Source organism: Podarcis vaucheri (assembly GCF_965113315.1).
Source record: "Podarcis vaucheri genome assembly, chromosome: 6".
Lineage (NCBI taxonomy): Eukaryota > Metazoa > Chordata > Lepidosauria > Squamata > Lacertidae > Podarcis > Podarcis vaucheri.
The window spans coordinates 6,384,232-6,402,903 of record NC_138764.1 but is presented as its reverse complement, the minus strand read 5'-3'; the positions used below and the strand labels follow the sequence as shown (position 1 = coordinate 6,402,903).

General features: G+C 45.2%; 2 long non-coding RNA genes across 3 annotated transcripts in view; one reads left to right on the top strand and one right to left on the bottom strand.

Annotated features, from left to right (window-relative positions):
* LOC309535737 overlaps positions 1–18,307 on the bottom strand; it is a 44,122-nt gene extending 25,815 nt beyond the window's left edge. The window contains exon 1 of one of the 2 annotated variants that reach the window (XR_014221362.1): positions 18,127–18,307. This is a non-coding gene — a long non-coding RNA (uncharacterized lncRNA). The remainder of the gene's footprint in view (positions 1–18,126) is intronic. The other variant, XR_014221363.1, reaches the window with a different exon arrangement.
* Positions 4,095–8,037, top strand: LOC309535754. The gene is made up of 2 exons (XR_014221386.1): positions 4,095–4,582; positions 7,763–8,037. It is a non-coding gene; the product is annotated as an uncharacterized lncRNA (long non-coding RNA).
* Positions 18,308–18,672: the final 365 nt, after the last annotated feature.

Sequence of the window (18,672 nt, the reverse complement as noted above, 5' to 3'; positions counted from 1 at the left end):
CTGTAGCAGCAGCAGCAGCAGCTGGAGCATGGCCTGCAGTGCCACCTGGTGGCCCACCTCGGAACTTCCATGCCCATCCCAGATTTAAAGCTTTAGGCATGTGTTTTACACACACACACACACACACACACACACACACACACACACAAATAATAATTCACAAGCAGGAAATATCCCAAACAGCTCTTCCCCTGAAATATACTCGGAGTCGAGAGTGGATTTCATGCTCTATATTCAGCTCATAGTAGCGAGGAATGAAAGTTCCCCCACAATATCTGCTTTATATACATTTTTTTTTAAAAAAAATGATCTTTATTACTTTTAACAAATCAAAAAAAGAAAAACACAACAAGGATAAAACAAACCAAATCAGTAACACAATACAAGAAAAAAAAGAAAACATTTCAAAACACAACCTTTCTTTCATTCACTTGTTTCCCCGACTTCCTCTCACCTCCCTTCTTGTATTCCACTTCTATTTGGTAATTTCAGCAAATCCTTTCCATCTTTCTTTTAAATCTCTATCAAATTATACATAACATAATTTTCTTAACCTTATTTTAACCTTAAAGCTAAAACTTATAGATGCTTAACTTCTCATAACATTTCTGCTAAATCCATGAAGTGTCAATCCACCGTTTTTCTATCCCTCAATTTTTTTTGTTTTGTTATTTTCATATAAGCTTTAAACTTAGTATATACTTTAATAAAAACTTTAAATTTTCCAATCTTCTTCAGGAGAAATTAGAAAGTGTTTCCAGAAATATTTTAAAAAATTGTATACACAAGAACCTGAGGAAGCAATTGAGATAGAACAATTCTTGAAAGATAATGGCCTTCCAAAATTATCTCAAGAGAAGAGATCAATCTTGAATTGTAAAATAACACTACAGGAAATCGAGGATGCCATTCAGAATATGCAACTAGGCAAATCTCCGGGCCCTGATGGACTTACCTCCAAATATTACAGGACTTTAAAAGACTATTTGATACAACCATTAATGGAGGTTTGCAACCAGATTATGGGGGGAGGGAGGACACCAGATACGTGGAAAGAAGCATTCATCACATTGATACCCAAAGTAGAAACTGAAAAGACTCAACTTAAGAATTATCGCCCCATCTCACTCCTAAATGTGGATTACAAAATATTTGCGGATGTTTTGGCTAACAGATTTAAAAAAGTATTAAATGAAGTAATTCATAAGGACCAAGCAGGCTTTCTCCCAGGTAGACATTTGTATGATAATACCAGGAACATTATCGATATTTTGGAACTTTTACAAACAAATATTAACACCAAAGCGGTGTTAATCTTTATCGACGCAGAGAAGGCCTTTGATAACATTTCTTGGAAATTTATGAAGAAAAACCTGGAAGGGATGGGAGTGGGAAGGGGGTTTGAGAACGGAATAGAGGCAATCTATTCTGAACAAAAAGCCAAGTTGATAGTGAACAATGTGGTGACAGAAGAACTTCATATTGAAAAAGGAACACGCCAAGGGTGCCCCCTATCCCCTCTGTTGTTTATCTCAGTCCTGGAGGTTTTGCTGAACATGATAAGGGAGGATCGGCAGGTACAAGGAATACGGGTCGGAGCGAAACAATATAAACTGAAAGCATTTGCAGATGACTTGGTTTTAACATTACAGGAGCCAGAACCTAGTACAAAAAGAGTTTTGGAATTGATTCAGAAATTTGGTCGGGTGGCGGGTTTTAAGCTGAACAAACAAAAAACTAAGGTGTTAGGGAAAAACCTGACGGTTACGGAAACAGAGGAGTTTCAGAAGGAAACAGAACTAAACATTGTTAAAAAAGTGAAATACCTGGGGGTTAATCTGTCTTCTAAGAATTTGAATCTATTTAAAGATAACTATGAAAAATGTTGGTCAGAAGTTAAAAAAGATTTAGAAATCTGGTCAAGACTGAAATTATCCTTGTTAGGCCGAATTGCAGCTATAAAAATGAACGTTTTGCCAAAAATGCTGTTTTTGTTTCAGGCCTTGCAGATCGTGGACAGAGTGGATTGTTTTGGAAAGTGGCAGAAGGACATTTCTAAATTTGTCTGGCAGGGCAAAAAGCCCCGAATAAAGTTTAAAATATTAACTGATGCAAAGGAGAGAGGGGGGTTTGCCCTGCCGGACTTAAGGTTATATTACGAAGCTGCGGCCTTCTGCTGGATGAAAGATTGGATTTTATTGGAAAACACTGATGTCCTAGATCTGGAAGGCTTTAACAATTCGTTAGGTTGGCATGCGTATTTGTGGTATGACAAGGGGAAAACATATGGAATGTTCAAAAACCATATTGTCAGGAAAGCAATTTACATGGTTTGGAAAAAATACAAAGACTTATTGGAAAGTAAAACTCCGAGGTGGATTTCACCAATAGAGGCCAAAGCTCGGAAAACATCCAATATGGAGGCATACTGGCCGAAATATTGGGAAATAATAGAGAATATTGGAGGAAATTGGAGACTGCAGAGCTTTGAAAAACTAAAAGATAAGGTGCAAAATTGGCTACACTATGCCCAAATTAATGAGGTTTTTAAGCAAGACAAAAAAATAGGATTTCAGGTGGAAAAATCGAAACTTGAGACAGAGTTGTTAGAACCAAAGACCAAGGTAATATCGAGAATGTACAACTTGCTGCTTAAATGGAACACTCAGGATGAAACAGTTAAATCAGCCATGATAAAATGGGCTCAAGACATTGGTTACAACATCATGTCAGAAGACTGGGAAAAGTTATGGACCACCGGTATGAAGTTCACGGCATGTAATGCCTTGAAAGAAAATATTATGAAAATGGTGTACAGGTGGTACATGACCCCAGTCAAACTTGCTAAGATATACCATTTGTCCGACAATAAATGTTGGAAATGCAAGGAGGCTGAAGGGACATTCTTTCACCTCTGGTGGACGTGCCCAAGATTGAAGGCCTTTTGGGAAATGATCTATAATGAGTTAAAGAAGGTGTTTAAGTACACCTTTCCTAAGAAACCAGAGGCCTTTCTTCTGGGCATTGTCGGCCAGAAGGTGTTAAAAAAGGACAGAACTTTCTTTATGTATGCTACAACTGCAGCAAGAATCCTTATCGCCAAATACTGGAAGACCCAAGATTTGCCCACACTGGAGGAGTGGCAGACGCAACTGATGAACTATATGGAACTGGCTGAGATGACTGCAAGAATCCGGGACCTGGGAGAAGAGGCAATGGAGGAGGACTGGAAAAAATTTAAAGACTATTTGCAAAAGTATTATAAGTTGTATGAAACATAAGATGACGTATGATTCAGAACGCTAGCCCCAGCAACGAAACTTAATTATCTATGAAATTGTTAATATTTGTGAAAGAACCAAAGTTTAAATGGGTTAAAACGATATTAGGTTATATTTCTAGAGTAAATGGAGAATAAGAGATTTAAACTTAAATTGCAATTGAAAATATAAAGAAATACATGAAATAAGGGTATAATTTGCTGATGATTTTATTATCAAGAATGCATTATCCGGGGGATGCGGGGAAGTCCAATGGAAATTTGGAAAAAAAGTTATTGAAATGGAATCTTTTGTTCTTTTTTCTTTTCTTTTCTTTTGTTCTATTTTTTCTTCTGTTTTACTTGTAATTTGGAAAAATGCAATAAAATTATTATAAAAAAAAAAAATAAATTTTCCAATCTTCTTCCGGCCGCGGATGACTCACTTTACTGGCCGAGGAGCCGGCATTTGTCCTCAGACAGCTTCTGGGTCATGTGACCAGCATGACTAAGCCGCTTCTGGTGAAACCAGAGCAGCACACGGAAGCGCTGTTTACCTTCCTACCGGAGCGGTACCTACTTATCTACTTGCACTTTGACGTGCTTTGGAACTGCTAGGTGGGCAGGAGCTAGGACGGAGCAATGGGAGCTCACCCCATTGCAGGGATTCAAACCGCCAACTTTCTGATCTGCAAGCCCTAAGCTCTGTGGTTTAGACCACAGCGCCACCCCTGTACATAGGCGCCGACTCCATGGGGCTTGAGGGGGCCCGAGCCCCCTCAAAAATTCGTTTGGGGGGGCTCTGCCCCCCAATAATTTAAGAAAATTATTGCGGGCTCTCGACCCATCAACAATCATGCGGGGCTGGCGTCAGCCCCGCGAGAAGCGGGGATTCCCCCTAGCTCATTAATATTCACCGCCCACGGCGGCAGCCAATCGGCTGCCGCAAAGGGCGGGCCCTCACAGGTTCACTTAAGGTCGGGGCAGCCCGGGGCTCGGCCCTTTCGTTCCCCCAGCAGCAGCGGTTTGGAGGTCTTCCTTCTCCGTCGCTGTTACTCTCGCTCGGGCTTCTGTTCATCTTTCCCGGAACTTATCCCTCGCTTCTGACCTCGTTTCTCATCTAGGCCCCTGGTTTCTCGCAGACAAGCAGGCCGCAAGGGAGGCGGGCGCCATCTTGGGTTGGTCCGCGTGATTCCCGGCGGCCATTTTGAGAGTGGCAATTCATCTAAAATTTAGAAAACTTCCCGGGGCAGGACCCCGGTATGGGCCCCCCCAATATTTTTTATAAGTCGGCGCCCCTGCCCCTGTATACATACAATTCTGGTAAGTAAAGGTAAAGGGACCCCTGACCGTTAGGTCCAGTCGCGGATGACTCTGGGGTTGCGGTGCTCATCTCACTTTACTGGCCGAGGGAGCCAGCGTACAGCTTCCGGGTCATGTGGCCAGCAGGACTAAGCTGCTTCTGGCAAACCAGAGCAGCACACAGAAATGTATATTGATCAAAAAGCCACAGTTTCATAACGCAACAAGATACTAGAGTGTAAAAAGAGCATTAGAAATTGGTGCAGAAGCAGTAACTTTATAAACCCCAGGTCTGAATGCAGCCTCAGTTTCCCCTGATAAATTTTTTCTATGTACAGAATTAATCTCTGTCTATATATTTTGTCTGTAGCAGCTCTCAACCTCGGGAATCCCACCTACAATCTAAAGTGGAGCAGCCCAGAAACATGTTTGCCTCCTCAGCTGCTGTTTGTGAGAACTTGGCCTGAGCCGCTAATAGATTGAGCTCCCCTTTGCCACTGCACATCTGAAGGCAGTATCCAAAACAGCACACCTACTTACCCACCCTCAGAGAAGTATGGGAAGGTTGGAAGATTTTGCAAGCAGTTCTGATTGTGCAGTAGATCTTCCCCTTTTCTGCTGTACCACAAATGGGCTGAATTTGTGTATGGGTTTGGCAGAGATGGTACACAAATGTACACCAGGGGATGCTAGTGCCTTAAAGGAGAGCCCTGGCACAGTTCCATCATGACTGACAGGGATGATCTCAAGTCTCTGAGCCCCAGGCCTTAGGTAGTCAAAACAGCATGCAAGAGGGAAAGATAATCAGACTTGGGTTTGTGAACATGCACAAGGTTTGCAAGAGTACACAAATCTTTTATTTTTTTTTGCGGGAGGGGGGACTTCCCCCAAAAGTAGTTCAACGAGAACTGAGCTGGGAATGGAGTGTTTTGGAGGGGGGTAGTGAGAAAACTGAGGTATGTGTGTGTATGAAATTGAGGGCTTGTCCACACTTGCCTTTTGCCACACACTTTTCAGGCAGAGTCCATGCTTAAAAGCATTGATTGAGCACTGTTGTTGCTGGTTTTTGCCCCAGAGCTTTCTTCACAAAAATCCACTCTTTAAAGCTCAATCGGAACAAATGGTGTGTTATGTACTGAAGTTCTCACCCTGGGCCAGGAGGGGGATACTGTAGATAGTTTTCACTCAGGTCCACATATGCAAATAAGGGATTGAAAGTGATGTTCAGTGATTGGATAGTTAAAGAAAGTTGTTACAGTTGTGTGATACTGGAGCTCTATATAAGCAGGTTGGCTGAACCCTTCAGTTCAGTTCTGTTCTGGCCTGTGAATAAACAAGAGCTGTTTGAAGAATCACTGATATGTTCACCCACAACTTAACATGGCAGATCACAGGGTAAGCTTGGACTGTTCCTGGAAAAGGCAGAGGAAGGTAACTGGATAAGCCCCAAGAGTCTGAATTCCAGAAAAGAAGCATTCCATGTTGAAACATTTTGGAGCAGCAAGTTTTGTTTATGAGGAAATCCTTTCTAAAAGAGGCATATTCTTCCCCCCTTTTATCTTCCATCCTGAATATGCTTATATGTGCTTCTGCATATTAAGCTGTAGCCATTATCAGTTTGATTTGAACTGTCGCTATAACCACTGGTGCTGTAGTACAGTATATTTTAAAGGACAGAATCTCATCAGGACAGCTGTCATATAGCCATGCTAACAAGGAGAGTCCAATAATCTGGGTAGCTGTGCTGATCCAATACTGCAATTATATTATAATACCAGGGCTTACGCCCCTGCTTGCTTCACTCACTAACAGTGGCGGAGTGGGCTTCTTGTTCCAGTCTGTGGCAATGGCAGCATCTCACCCATTCACAGGAGACTCTGGAAGAGGGGAGGGGGGTAGCCTGAGGCTGAATTGCCTTCCATACCTTGTTGAGGGGTATCGATTAGAAAGGAGACCCGCAATCATCTCCCGAGCCCATTCCTGCCTCCATGGAAGCGGGGTGTGTGTGTGTGAGGCGCTGGGTGTTAAGCCCTCCATCACTGAGGCAGTCTCTGAGTCCGCCATGTTAAGCAGCCAAGCACCTCTACAATGCGTGTGTGTAGAAACAGAACATACAAGCATGCATTATATTCAGGAAAGGTGCTTGCATAAATGCGAACATTACGAAAATTGCATGCAGCACTGGATTTGCATGAGGACTCCTCTTTAAAAATGGAAAGTACTGCAGAAATGTGGAGGATCAAATCTAAGACTGGGAAAATGAGAAATGGATGGACACTGAAATGGACCAATTTGTCAGTTGCTGCTAGCTGCAGCTAGAATCCCTACGCAGAACTACAATCCACACCTCTGGGTCCCAGTGAAACTTGTAGAAGCACCCCCTTCCCTTGCCCTTTCCCTGAAATAGGCAGCCCTTAGTATTTCACTTCTTCCTTTCATGAAGATGAAGACCTTTAGAGGCCCTAAAGCAGTCAAAATATTAGGTTGCCTCCCCCTAAGCAATTCAAAATAAATAGGGGAAGAACGTGCAGTGGGGTGTAAGGGAGTCTAGTGAAGTTCTGTTTTCCCCCATGTATATGTTCTACTGAGTAATCCAGGGGTGTCTCTGCCTTTTTGCATTGGGAGTAAGGCTCACGGGACTCAGCAAGCAGACGTAGGATTGTGCTGTGAAGGCCTAGAGACCAGGGGGTGGCAAGTTGAATAAAATATCAGGTGGGGGGACCATGTAAACCCCGTCCTGTGTAATCGATCACATGACATGGTGCACACATACCATTTGAATGGCAATGCCCATCAACTTTGGGGGAAGGCGGGCCCCCTCAAATATTTTATGGGGGGTGGGCTGAAGGGACCTTGGTCCCTAGGAGTTGGCTCCTATACTAGAGGCAGGGAGAAAGGGCTAGCATCTCTTGTATTTTTTAAAAAAATATTTTTTATTGAGTTTTCCACATATTCACATTTTGTTACATAATTCTATGACTTAATATATTACTCTGTAAGAGCATCGACCTCCTTCCCTCCCTCTTTCTGACTTCCACATAACTTTCCATATTCTTCGCATTTCTATAAGCACTTATTTACCCTTGTCAAATTATAATATTTCACCTTATTATCGGTAAATCAGTTCCTTATATTTACATTACAGAGCCTTTCAATTCAAGCCTACAAACATTTTAAAATGTTTACAATTTTCTTTCATAGAAAATATAAATTTGTTCCAGTCCTTACGAAACAGTTCGTCACGCTGATTCCGGATCTTCCCCGTCAACTTGGCCATCTCTCCGTACTCCATCATCTTGACCTGCCAATCTTCCAGTGTTGGAAGTTCCTGCTGCTTCCATTTCTGACCCAGAAGTGTCCTTGCAGCCGTTTTGGCATACATACACATGTTTACATCACTTTTATGTATTTCCTCACCAATTAAGCCTAATTAAAATGCCTCTGGTTTTTTATTAAAATTATATTTCAAAACCGTTTTTACCTCGTTGTATATTATGTCCCAGAAGGCTTTCACTTTAGAACAAGTGGGTTAGCATCTCTTGTAACTCACATTCACTTTCAAACACTCCTTGTGTGCACAGTGAAATCATTGTGGGTTTTTAGTTGTTTTTCTGTTTTACAAAGACATCAGGGCAGTTAATTACCAGGGACAAACACTGGCAAACAGGGTAACAACAAAAAAGAAAAAAGAAAATTCCATTAAAATTCCATTTAAAAAAGAAAATTCCATTAAGACCTTTTCATAGTACATTACACTAAAAAGCAAGAAAAATACTAAGTCCTCTTTCACAGATAAATCTTAAGTTGCCCCACACAATTCCCCAGCATAGGAATAGTGTGAGTGGAGGTTGGGTGCACCACATTGGAGACCCCAGGCGGAGTAGTAGGGGAATCTCATCCTTTACTTCCACACAAGGGTGACAGGCCAAATCATCTGTCAGGATAGATATGGTGGCCACGATTTCGCTGAAAACCTGATGTCTTAGGATTCACAACAAAGCAACGGCAAACACCTGCTAAAGACCCCCTGAAATGTTTGGCGGTGAAAACCCCACATTTCATGGCACCCCCAAAAATGAGCCTTTGGCGCCCTAACTCACGGGATCCCAATTTCTCCAAAAGTCAGATGTTGTCCGATTCACTCCAAAGCGGCGCCAAACACCCAGAGAATGCCCCCTGCAAGGTTTGGGGGTGAAAACACTACGTTTCACATCGCTCCACAAAATGAGCCCTCGACGCCGTAACCCACATGGTTGTCAGGGGCTGGACTGAGGAGGAATGGTGGGATCCCCCCCCCCCAAGGACCTGCTCCACAACTCCGATTTATAAAGATTATAATCCAAGTTAACGAGATCTTCTTGCAATTAGAGGTCAAGAGATATGTAAAAGTCAGTGCTTTATATGATTCAGCCACATGGTGGAGCAATACACAAAGATTAAAGAAGCCATGATAGCCGGCTCTGAAAAGCTGGGGTGGTTTGTGTCTTCAAAGGCATGGCAGTGTGGCTTGAAGTTAATGACTTGTAACACCTCACAGTCATAATAATAATAATAATAATAATAATAATAATAATAATAATAATTTATTATATATACCCAGCCACTCTGGGCGGCTTCCAACAAAATATTAAAATAAAATAGTCTGTCAAACATTCAAAGCTTCCCAGAACAGGGCTGCCTTCAGATGTCTTCTAAATGTCAGGTAGCTGTTTATCTCTCTGACATCTGGTGGGAGGGGGTTCCACAGAGCAGGCACCACTACCCTGTAACTTGGCTTCTCGTAGGGAGGGAACCGCCAAAAGGCCCTCAGCGCTGGACCTCAGTGTCCAGGCAGAATGATGGGGGTGGAGGCGCTCCTTCAGGTATACTGGGCCTTTGAGGCCGTTTAGGGCTTTAAAGGTCAGCACCAACACTTTGAATTGTGTCCGGAAACATACTGAGAGCCAATGTAGGTCTTGGGGGCCACTCCCAGTCACCAGTCTAGCTGCCGCATTCTGGATTAGTTGTAGTTTCCGGGTCACCTTCAAACGTAGCCCCACGTAGAGCGCATTGCAGTAGTCCAAGCGGGAGAAAACCAGAGCATGCACCCCTCTGGCGAGGCAATCCGCAGGTAGATAGGGTCTCAGCCTGCGTACTAGATGAAGCTGGTCAACAGCTGCCCTGGTCACAGAATTGACCTGCGCCTCCATGGACACCATGAACTGAAAGGTCCCGGGGGCGTTACCCTGAGCCTCAGCCACAAGGAATGTGCAGCAGCAGAAAATGGTAACGCTGTTCTAGATTGCATCTATGGAAGTCCAGGGTCCTGATGAAACAAAGTCCAAGCCCTACTCTCTCCTACCTTGGTCAGGCAACACCTGGAGTCCTGTGTCCAGTTCTGGGCACCATCATCCTGGGCAAGAAGGATGTTGACAAGCTGGAATGTGTGCAGAGGAGGGCAACCAAGACAACCAAGGGTCTGGAAACTAAGCTTGAAGAGAAACACTGGAAGGAGCTGGGGAGGTTTGGCCTGGAAAAGAGGAAACTGAGAGGAGATCTGACAGCCATCTTCCAATATCTTAAGGGCTGTCACATGGAAGAGGGAACAAGCTTCTTTTCTCCTGCTCTAGATGGTAGGACTCGAACCCATGGATTCAAGTTATAAGAAAGGAGATTCCAACTAAACATTCATAAAAACTTTCTGACAGTAAGGGCTGTTTGGCATTGGAACAGATTCCCACGAGAGGTGGTGGACTCTCCTTCCTTGGAGGTTACTAAGCAGAGGTTGGGTGGCCGTCTGCCATGGATGCTTTTGCTGAGATTGCTGCATCACAGGGGGTTGGACTAGATGACCATTGGGGTCCCTTCCAGCTATAAGTTTCTATGATTCTATGAAATTGATCTGGATTAATGACAGCCATCCACCAGTTTCATATACAAAACTGCTTCCCACCCCACCCCCTTACTGATTAATATAGATATAAAAAATACATTAAAGTAGACAAATAATAACTTACAAAAAGGATCAATAAACGTGTCACCTTTATTATATAAACTGTTATCATAATCACATGTCAAAATTTCTTTTGTGAATGAAATAAAATTGTTTTCAAACAGTTTTTAATAACCAACAATCAAATGTAGTGCTTGGGGTACAGCTTAGATCAATTCCCCCGATGTTCAGTGTCCAGGGGTTCAGTGCCTGGCACCCAGAAACTCATGGCAAAGGGGAGTCTGGCACCAAGTAACTCATAACATCTCACTTCCTTGCAAGCTAAGGAAAGCTGTTGATTGGCAGAAGACACTGGGCAGAAACAGAAAGAAACAGGGGGATGAGGGGGTCTAAGGGTGAAGTCCTGCTCCTGTCCATCCTAATACTGGACAGATGATTACAGGATGTTGAGAAGGGTCATTTTTTACTATGAATTGAGAAACAGCAGCCATAGTCTAGGCCAGGAGTGTTTTTCCTTTGTGACACCGCCATGTTGAAAAGTGTGTGTTTGCAAGGTGTTTCCTGTCCTGTCCAGAAATGCACCGTGCTGGATGAAGCCAGCTCTAGAGCGTTCCTAAATAAATAAAATAAAAACCCACGGGAAGATATATTTGAAAAATTAATGTTAAGGGGAACAATTCACATTGTTAAGCAAGGTAGCTAAAGCAACAGGGTCAGGGCCTCCATTGTGACACGTCCCCCTGCTGAGTGACTTGGCTGAGGACTTTGGGAAGAGCAACTACTTGAGGATAGTTCAGGAGAAAGGAGGTGGTTTGTGAGAAGTAATGATGTTTTCCGGCAAAATGATGATTTCTTCTTCTTGAGTGTAAGTAGGATGTCTAATTCTTTCTGCATTCTGCTTCTTTTGCTCTCCCTCAAGATTTAGAAACATAGGGCAGTAAGGCAGATCTGGAAAAAGCCTAGGTAAAGGTACAGGTACCCCTGACCGTTAGGTCCAGTCGCGGACGACTCTAGGGTTGCGTGGTCATCTCGCTCTATAAGCTGAGGGAGCCGGCGTACAGCTTCCGGGTCATGTGGCCAGGATGACGAAGCTGCTTCTAGCAAAAGCAGAGCAGTGCACGGAAAGGCTGTTTACCTTCCCGACAGAACGGCACCTACCGTATTTTCCGCTCTATAGGACGCACCGGACCATAAGACGCACCGGATCATAGGAGGGGGAGAACGGGGGGGGGGGATTCTCTCCCTCTCTGCTCAGTGTCCCTTCAGCGAAGCGGCAGGAGAAACGGAGCCCCTTCCATTTCTCCTCCAGCTTCACTGAAGGGGCGCTGCGCAGAGAGGGAAAACTGTGCACCGATCCCTCTCGCTCTCCAGGCTTCAGGCGGCTATCCGCAAGCCTTCTGAGTGCAGCAGGAACTCCTGCTGTGCTTGGAAGGCTTGCGGATAGCTGCCTGAAGCCCCCAGAGCACAGCCTTTGAAGCCTCCGCAGAGCAGTGGGCTGAAGGCACCCCGCTGCCCTGCGGAGGCTTTGTGCAGCCATCCCCAAGCTAGAACAGTGAGACCGAGCACCGCGCAGTGAGCTCCGCCTCACTGTTCTGGCTTCGGGGACGGCCTTTGAAGACTCCGCAGGGCGGCAGGGTGCCTTCATCCGGCTGCCCTGTGGAGGCTTTGCGCAGCTAACCCCAAGCTAGAACAGCGAGACGGAGCGCTGCGCAGTGCTCCTTCTGCCTGCTCTGGCTTTGGGCTTAGCTGCGCAGCCTGCATTCACTCCAAAGGGTGCACACAAATTTTCCCTTAATTTTTGTTTTTTTTGTAATATATTTTTTATTAGCAAACCAATCAAATCACATTAGTTCCAAATTACAAAACCGAATTTTAAATTTTGGTTGGGGGTACCCATGCTTCGAGCTCAGAAAGGGATCCAATCATCTCTTATTTCTGCTGCTTTGATCATTTCCCCTTAATTTTTGGAGGGGGAAAAGTGCGTCCTATAGAGTGAAAAATACGGTATTTATCTACTTCCACTTTCGAACTGCTAGGTGACTTCAGGTGGCTATCCGCAAGCCTTCGAAGTACAGCGGGAACTCCTGCTGTGCTCCGAAAGCTTGCGGATAGCTGCCTGAAGCCAACGGAGTGCAGCCTTAGAAGCCTCTGCAGAGGAGTGGGGTGAAGGCACCCCGCTGTCCTGCGGAGGCTTTGCGCAGCCATCCCCAAGCCAGAACAGTGAGACGGAGCGCTGCGCAGCGCTCCGCCTCACTGTTCTGGCTTCGGGGACAGCCTTTGAAGCCTTCGCAGGGCAGCAGGGGGCCTTCACCCTGCTGCCCTGCGGAGGCTTTGCGCAGCTAACCCCAAGCTAGAACAGCGAGACGGAGCGCTGCGCAGTGCTCCTTCTGCCTGCTCTGGCTATGGGCTTAGCTGCGCAGCCTGCATTCACTCCATAGGGCGCACACAAATTTTCCCTTAATTTTTGTTTTTTTAATAATAATGTGCTTTCGAACTTCTAGGTTGGCAGGTGCTGGGACCGAGCAGCGGGAGCTCACCCCGTCGCGGGGATTCGAGCTGCCGACATTCTGATCAGCAAGCCCTAGGCTCTGTGGCCACCCGTGTCCCTACGGAAAAAGCCTATCACAGACCAAATCCCCCTTCCAAACCTGGTATGTAAGGGCTTCCGGTTTTTCCGCCCTCCGTTGTGGATGTGCTTCGCGGGTTCTCCGCGCCTAGCAGCTGTTAGAGGGAACTTTGGGGGGCAACGCGGAGGCTACACGACCCCCAAAAAGGCTCTGGGCGTGGCCCAGGGCTGACATTGTCCGGCAGTGTCAAAAAAGGAACCCTTCGAAGCCCACGTCCTAACCAGGAGGTGAGTCGACAGAGAGTACCTAGACGCAAGGACACGAGCAATCCTCAGCAGCAAGCCTCCAAGTCCCAAACGGTAAGAACGGCAGCTAACAAGGAGAGCTTGAGGAGAAGAGGGTCTGTGAGACTTATTTATACAAACTGAACTGCTCAGAAACAGACCGAAAAGACTAGCACATAAAGAGTAAAGAACGGGAGATTTTATCTTAAACATATTGGAAATCTTTCTCATTATACGTAACCATAAGCAAAGATTTCTCTAACAAGTTCCAGTAAGAAAAGGAAGACAGATTCAAATTTCACTCTGCAGCAGCAGTACTAGCCCATTAAAAGAAGCGGAATTCAAGGACTTAACTTGTTTTTTACTTTGAAGTGGCGTGAGCCCAGCAAAAGAGACTGAGTTAAAAGACTTGGATTGTCAGCGCTGTTTGTGGTAAAAGAGTGGAAGTTACTGGAAAACAAAGGTAAAAGAGAAGGCAACACTTGTAATATTGAACTTATATTATACACTAACCTATAAAGATGGCAAAGATGGCGTAGCGTGGTCTGGGAGAAACGGCCGGACTAATTGGAGAATCAAGAAAAGAAAAGCGCCGAAAGGAGGGGCAGAACTGGACAAAAGAGGAGAGGGACTATAAAATTAAAGATGAGCATATTTAGTTTGAGGAGGTAGTTTGTGAGAAAGGAAATATGTTTTCTGGTGTAATGAAGAGACTTTCTTCATATAAACTATAAGTAGGATTCCTAATTCCTTCTGCATTCTGTTTCTTTTACTATCCCTCAAGATTCAGAAATGTAGGGAACCATGTCATGGTTAGATTAATTTATAAAGATTGGCTGCGTGAGCTGCTGGTCTCCTGCTGTCACGTGCCAAAAATCCATACCCTGGTCTACAAGGAGGAGGAGGAAGAGATAATGGAAGATAAATGGGAGGATGAAGTGATGGTTATGAAGATCAGAAGGAATCTTTAGTGAAGGTGAAAACAATTGATGTAAGACCAAGCGACCAGGGGATGGATGCCACCGATGCCAATATAGATGGTGAGAGATGGTGATCTTTGTTCTTGAGGAACAGGGAGGCCAGAGAGAATCTGGATCACTGGGATGGGGGGAGGCAGGTCCCTGATTCAAGAAGAGTTCAGGGATGGGATGAGGAAGAGAGGAAGGGCGAATAACGCAAGCCACCTGGAGATCCTTGCAGGAAAGATGGGTCATCAATTAAGAATTTTTTCTGTTCATTTCTCTTCCAGGCAGCGATAGCAGTGAGGGCAGCAGCTCCAGTACAGCTCTACCCCGCTCCAAGACCCAGTTCTCCCTTCGCCCAAAACCCAAGTATCTAAATAAATAAATAATAGGGATGCGGGTGGCGCTGTGGGTTAAACCACAGAGCCTAGGACTTGCCTATCAGAAGGTCGGCGGTTCGAATCCCCGCGACGGAGTGAACTCCCGTTGCTCGGTCCCTGCTCCTGCCAACCTAGCAGTTCGAAAGCACGTCAAAGTGCAAGTAGATAAATAGGTACCGCTCCGGCGGGAAGGTAAAGGGCGTTTCCGTGCGCTGCTCTGGTTCAGAAGCAGCTTAGTCATGCTGGCCACATGACCCGGAAGCTGTACGTGACCGGTCTGCCAATAAAGCGAGATGAGCGCCGCAACCCCAGAGTCAGCCACGACTGGAACTAATGGTCAGGGGTCCCTTTACCTTTATATATTTCAAAAACACTATGAGTTTCCAATGTGGTCTCTCGTCACAAGGAAACAGACTTTATAAAGAGGCAACCTTTCAAACTTCTTATAAATGGAAACTGGGGAAAGCCCCCTCCAAAAGAATAGACTGTTCCCAGTGACTAGGTGATCCACATGCCTGTTCAGTTGACGCTCTAGATGCCTACTCAGTTGTTCTCAAATGCTGTTGAAAGAGAGAATGGCCAGTGTGGCAGGCTGTGCGAGCTGCTGGCCTCCTGCTGTCGTGCCCCTAAACTCCACCCCCTGGTCTGCGAGGAGGAGGAGGAGGAAGAGATATTGGAAGAGAAATGGAATGAGGAAATAAGTATAATTAAAGAAAGGGAGAATAGCGTAAGCCACCTGAAGATCCTTGAAGGAAAGATGGGTTGTCAACATAATAATAAATGGAAAGATTAAAAATATTTTTTCTTATTTTCTCTTCCAGGCAGTGACAGCAGTGAGGCCAGCAGCTCCAGCACAGATCTCCCTCCCAACCAAGACCCAGTCCCCCCCTTCCCCACAAACCCAAATAGAAAAATAAAATAAAAATCATTATTATTATTCTAATCAAGTTCCTTTACAAACATGCTATTCTGTGATCTTTTTATCCTAGGCGGTGCCTTTTCCTACGTTTGTGAGCATGAGTGGAAATCCTGAGTCTCGCTGCAGGAGTCAACAGTTTGGCTCCTTCCATTGTTGTTGCTCCTAGATGGAACTGCGCATGTGCGAAGACAAGACAGAGACTTCCAAACTAGATCAATAAACGTGTCACCCGTTGTCTGAAAACCACTGTCCTAATCACATGCCAGATTGTCTTTTGTGAATGAAATAAAATTCTTTCAAACAGTTTTTTAATGTTGGCATTTGTCTGTCTTGAGAAGCAATGGAGTGCGCCTCCGGGGGTGAGGTCAAAAGTCAAGCAAGGGTGTCAGCAGTCCCAAAGGGACCTCTCCAGGGAGCAAGCCTGGGCAGTGTGTCAGGAGGTCCTGGGCTTCCCAGATGACAAGAAGATGTGTCTCCAAGGAAAGCAGAGTTAGGCACCACTTGGGCTGCAGGGGTTGTCAGAAGGGGTTGTAAACGACGCCATCCAACCGCCTGAGGGACTCCACTCCAGATTTGGGTAGGGTTTACTCCTTAGCCTTTTCAGCTCCCAAAGATATCCCACAAGGCAAATTAGGATCAGAGTTTTCCTTCTCCTCGATGGGCTGTCCTTCTAGGTGGATGAGCCCCATCTGCCCCTCACTTCCCTCCACAGCATTGCAGAAACCACCTTCTTGACCACTGGGCCCACGCTTGGTCTTGTCCGCTCAATCTGCTGGAGCCTGTCTTTGCACACAGGGGAAGTTCCTGAGCATTTGAGACTCCTTGGCTGCCCTCACCTGGTTTAGGTGGCCAGTCAAAGCCGTTCCCAGGATGTGGCCTCTGTCGCATGCTGACCGTTTCTAGGAGCAAGAGAACAAACTTTCTATTAAAGAATGGAAATGGTTTAATGAATAGTTACAAACTGTAAACAGATAAGAACATTGGCAGGATTATTGGAATAACCTGCAGTTTAATAAGATTATATATTTAAAGCAGATGCATAAATGAAGAAATTAAGGTAATTTGGATATGCATAAGATATGAAGAATCAATTTAAGGAACTGCAGTAAGAGGGGAAAGGAAGTCAAGTTTTGAAATGTTAAAATGACTGCAAAATTATTGAAATGTATAAGCTTGAAAATCATAATTTTTTTTTAAAAAAAATTTCGCCCAAAATCAGAGGTCATCCGTGATGAGGCATGTGAGCCTCAACTGTACTGCATCTCCTCTAGCTGAGGAATCACACACCTCCTCCCCAAGCTAGCGAGCCCCACCTGGGCTGTGGGTCCTTGCCTTCCGTCCCTCCCAACTGACAGTTGTTAGTTCTGGAATCCTGAGCTTGAGGGGGGGGTACATCCCATTTCGCCCCGTGGGACACTCACCACCCCTTAGCCACCTGCCTTTGGCACCGCAGCAGTGATGGCTTTGGTCCCTGAAAGAGCATGCAAGATCTCTCCCAAATCTCAATACATATTTTGCTCTCCTAGACATCTTGCAAGACTTCAATGAGATCTCACAAGATCTTGAAGAAAATCTCCAATCTGTTTACCTGCAAGCACACACTTTTAATTCCCCCCCCCTTATTTAATACACATTTCTCAATCTAACAGATTTGCACATAGGATTCTGTATCACATGAAATGGCACATTTGTTTTGTTCTATTGTTACATTATTTGTGGCCTTTTAACACTTTGGGAGAAGCCTTCTCTCCCTTTTCCCTTTAAAAATGAGGATCTGTGCTTTACACTCAGCAGGAAGGTCCATTTAAAAGGAAACATGTAGTTGTTTTGCTGCTGCTTTTTTGTGTTCTGAGGTGTCCAAGTTAGCCTCCTGGCCCTGCTCCTCCAATATACCACAGCAACACTCCCCACTAGAAATCCCTGCTTGGGCTTTCATTGGCCATCAGCAATATCCGGTGGAGCCAGGTGGAGAGAAATGCCCCATCTTGCCCATCTTTGGGGTTTCAAGAGGTATAGCCTCTGTGCATGAACAGAATTCATGATTCAGCAAATCTATTAGACCATGGAAAGAGTTATTTCCTCTGATTAAGTAACCAAAGGAAGAAAGCAGGATTGGCTTTTCTCACCAGGGACACAAGGAAGGGGAAGGTGTATGCTTAAGAAATCAAATTCCCCAAGGGCTGAAACTCTGTTTAGCCAATTAAAAAACCCCAATTCTCTCAGGAGAGTGCTTCATATCTGGCGGGCAGGGCGTGTGTGCTTTGCTCATGATCCCTTGGATGTCCTGAGGCTGTTAGAGCAGCAGCCGTAAGTCTTGGGGCTCTGGGAGTGAGACATTGTCCTCCGAAGGCAAAGAGTAACTGAGGTTCCCTTTTCTCTCCCTTGGAGGCCCTGAACAAGGAGCTGGCCAGTTCAGGGCCTCCATGGGAGAGAAAAGGGGGGCCAGCACTTGTGCTCAAAGGAGCTTTCATACGCGGTCATCCTGCCCCACACTCACATTCCAAAATATCTGCATGCTCACCTATCCAAGAGGTGGTTGGTGTTGGGCTGGGGGGTCCCAGAAGGCAGAATAAGTTGAGAAGCAAAGCCCAAGAAGTTGGAGGCATCCTCTTCGCATCCACCCAAACCCAATCTAAACAGCTTTGCTCCAGAACCAGCCCCTCCCTTCAGTTCTGTTCAGTTCAGAATGTCAGTTAAGAGGGACCACCTGTATTTTCTTGATTCTTGCCTGCATACTGGTATCTGTTTACCTGTATGCACACACCTTCAACATCCCCATACTCCATACTAAGGAAAAACAACTCCTCCAACCTTAATAACACAACCCACAATCAGGCTAAAATCTGATACCCAACCAGCACTATGGTGGCACCAGAGCGTACCAGCACCCACATCCCCACCCCAACACCCCAACAATGTTGCTCATAACATTGGCAACATTGCTTACGAACCTTATACCTGACAGCGACGTTACAAAGTCACTTCACACTGTCTCACTGATCTCCCCCTATCGCAAACAGGGGGGATGGCCTGTCCTTGAACACGGCCTTCCACACCAGCTGAGACC